Here is a 3,541-nt window from a genome sequence, read left to right as displayed (position 1 = left end):
TTTCTTTTTCCAAATAATTTTCGAAAAATACAAAAAAAGGTAATAAAATCATAAAACCAAAAAATAATTTTGTGTTTCTTGTTTGAGTCTAGTGCCAAATTGTAAGTTTGGTGTCAATTGCATCCTTTTAATTTCCTGAAAATTTTCAAAAACTCAGGCATGGCGTTCTTGATGATCTTCAAGTTGTTTTTGATGATCTTCTTTGTTTGATCTTTGCATTTTCATGTTTTGTGTCTTTTCTTGTTTTTCATATGCATTTTCAATTTGTTAGTGTCTAAAGTTTGAAAATTTCTAAGTTTGGTGTCTTGCATGTTTTTCTTTTCTTAAAAATTTTCAAAAATAAGTTTTGGTGTTCATCTTGACATTCAAAGTGTTCTTGCATGCATTAGTTGTTTTGATTCATAATTTTTATGTTTTGTTTCAATTTGCTGTTTTTCTCTCTCTTTACTAAAAATCCAAAAATAAAAAATATATCTTTCCTTATTTTACTCATCAATTTCAATTTCAAAATTCTATCTTTTCAAATCTTTTTCAAAAATAAAATCCTTTTCATTTATTTTTTACATATTTTTCGAAAATTTTTTTATTGATTTTCAAAATCTTTTTCTTATTCTTAGTTCATATTTTCAAAAATCTCACTAACATTTAATATTTTGATTCAAAAATTTCCAAGTTGTTACTTGCCTATTAAGAAAGGTTCAATCTTTAAATTCTAGAATCATATCTTTTTAGTTTCTTGTTAGTCAAGTAATCAACTTTAATTTCAAAAATTAAATCTTTTTAATTTCCTTTTCAAATCTTTTTCAAAATGATTTTCAATCATATCTTTTTCAAAAAATCAATTTTCAAAATCTTTTCTAACTTCTTATGCTTTCAAATTTGATTTTTAAATCTTTTTCAATTAACTACTTGACTTTTTGGTTTGATTTTAAAAGTTTTCTATTTCAATCATATCTTTTTCAAAATCACCTAACTAATTTTCTCTCTCTAATTTTTGAAAACTCCTACCCACTTTTTCAAAATTCTTTTTAATTAACTAATTGTTTTAAATTTTAATTTTAATTTTATTTCTCTTTTTAATTTTTGAATTCTAACTAATAATTAAAAATAAAAACAAAAAATTATTTTCCTTTTATTTCAATTTAAATTCGAATTCAATCTCCCTCTCTCATCTTTCTATTTATTTATTTATCTACTAACACTCCTCTTCCACTCAAAATTCGAACCCCCTCTTCTTCACTGTGTTTGAATTTTTCTCTTCTCCTTCTTCTATTCTTCTCTTCTTCTACTCACATAAAGGAATCTCTATACTGTAACATAGAGGATTCCTATTCTTTTCTGTTCTCTTCTTTTTCATATGAGCAAGAACAGGGACAAAGACATTCTTATTGAAGCTGATCCTGAACCTGAAAGGACTCTTAAGAGGAAACTAAGAGAAGTTAAAGCACAACCCTCTGGAGAGGACTTGACAGAAATTTTCGAAAAAGAAGGAGACATGGCCGAACCAAATAACAACAATGCCAACAATACAAGGAAGATGCTTGGTGACTTCATTGTACCTTCTTCTGACTTCTGTGGAAGAAGCATCTCAGTTCCTGCCATTGGAGCAAACAACTTTGAGCTTAAGCCTCAATTAGTTTCTCTAATGCAACAGAATTGCAAGTTTCATGGACTTCTATTGGAAGATCCTCATCAGTTCTTAGCTGAATTCTTGCAAATCTGTGACACTGTCAAAACCAATGGAGTTGATCCCGAGGTCTACAGGCTTATGCTTTTCCATTTTGCTGTAAGAGACAGAGCTAGAACATGGTTGGATTCACAACCTAAGGAAAGCCTGAACTCTTGGGAAAAGCTGGTCAGTGCTTTCCTGGCCAAATTCTTTCCACCTCAAAAGATGAGCAAGCTTAGAGTGGAAATCCAAACCTTCAGACAGAAGGAAGGTGAGTCCCTCTATGAAGCTTGGGAAAGATATAAGCAATTGACTAAAAGATGTCCTACTGACATGCTTCCAGAATGGAGCATCATATGTATATTCTATGATGGTCTGTCTGAGTTGTCAAAAATGTCATTGGACCATTCTACAGGAGGATCTCTTCATCTGAAAACCCTTGCAGAAGCTCAGGAACTCATTGAAATGGTTGCAAATAACCAGTTCATGTACACCTCTGAGAGGAATCCTGTGAACAATGGGACGCCTCAAAAGAAGGGAGTTCTTGAAATTGATACTCTGAATGCCATATTGGCTCAGAACAAAATATTGACTCAGCAAGTCAACATAATTTTTCAGAGTCTGAATAGATTGCAAGCTACATCCAACAGTACTAAAGAAGCATCTTCTGAAGAAGAAGCTTATAATCCTGAGAACCCTGCAATGGCAGAGGTGAATTACATGGGAGAACCCTATGGAAACACCTATAATCCTTCATGGATAAATCACCCAAATTTCTCATGGAAGGACCAATAGAAGCCTCAACAAGGCTTCAACAATAATGGTGAAAGAAATAGGTTTAGCAATAGCAAGCCTTTTCCGTCATCTTCTCAGCAACAGACAGAGAATTCTGAACAGAGCCATTCTGGCCTGGCAACCATAGTCTCTGATCTATCCAAGACCACACTAAGTTTCATGAATGAAACAAGGTCCTCCATTAGAAATTTGGAGGCACAGGTGGGTCAGCTGAGTAAGAAGATTACTGAAATTCCTCCCAGTACTCTCCCAAGCAATACAGAAGAAAATCCTAAGAGAGAGTGCAAGGCCATAATCATGATCAACATGGCCGAACCTGGAGAGAGTGAGGAGGACATGAGTCCCAGTGAAAAAAGTCTCATGGGACGTCCTCTGGACAGAAAGGAGTTTCCCTTTGAGGAACCAAAGGAATCTGAGGCTCATACAGAGACCATAGAGATTCCATTGAACTTTTTTCTACCATTCATGAGCTCTGATGAATATTCTTCCTTTGAAGAGGATGAAGACATCACTGAAGAGCAAGTTGCTAAATATCTAGGAGCAATCATGAAGCTGAATGCCAAGTTATTTGGTAATGAGACTTGGGAGGATGAACCCCTTTGTTCACCAATGAACTGAATGCATTAATGAGGCAGACATTACCTCAGAAGAAACCGGATCCCAGAAAATTCTTCATACCTTGTACCATAGGCACCATGACCTTTGAGAAGGCTCTGTGTGACCTGAGGTCAGGGATAAACCTCATGCCACTCTCTGTAATGGAGAAACTAGGAATCTTTGAGGTACACGCTGCAAGAATCTCACTAGAGATGGCAGACAAATCAATGAAACAGACTTATGGACTAGTAGAGGACGTGCTAGTAAAGGTTGAAGGCCTTTACATCCCTACTGATTTCATAATCCTAGCCACTGGGAAGGATGAGGATGAATCCATCATCCTTGGCAGACCCTTCCTACCCACAACAAAAGCTGTGATTGATGTTGACAGAGGAGAGTTGGTCCTTCAGTTAAATGAGGACTAGCTTGTATTTAAGACTCAAGGTTCTTCTTCTGTAACCATAGAGAGGAAACATGAAA

General features: G+C 34.9%; 1 non-coding gene across 1 annotated transcript; it reads right to left on the bottom strand.

The window, feature by feature from the left end:
• Positions 1–1,900: 1,900 nt before the first annotated feature.
• Positions 1,901–2,008, bottom strand: LOC112773430 (small nucleolar RNA R71). Its single transcript, XR_003187980.1, has one exon. It is a non-coding gene; the product is annotated as a small nucleolar RNA R71 (small nucleolar RNA).
• Between the last annotated feature and the right edge of the window lie 1,533 nt (positions 2,009–3,541).

Source organism: Arachis hypogaea, chromosome 18, assembly GCF_003086295.3.
Source record: "Arachis hypogaea cultivar Tifrunner chromosome 18, arahy.Tifrunner.gnm2.J5K5, whole genome shotgun sequence".
Taxonomy (NCBI): domain Eukaryota; kingdom Viridiplantae; phylum Streptophyta; class Magnoliopsida; order Fabales; family Fabaceae; genus Arachis; species Arachis hypogaea.
Note: the sequence above shows the minus strand (reverse complement) of the source record. Positions and strands in the feature narration are given on the sequence as shown.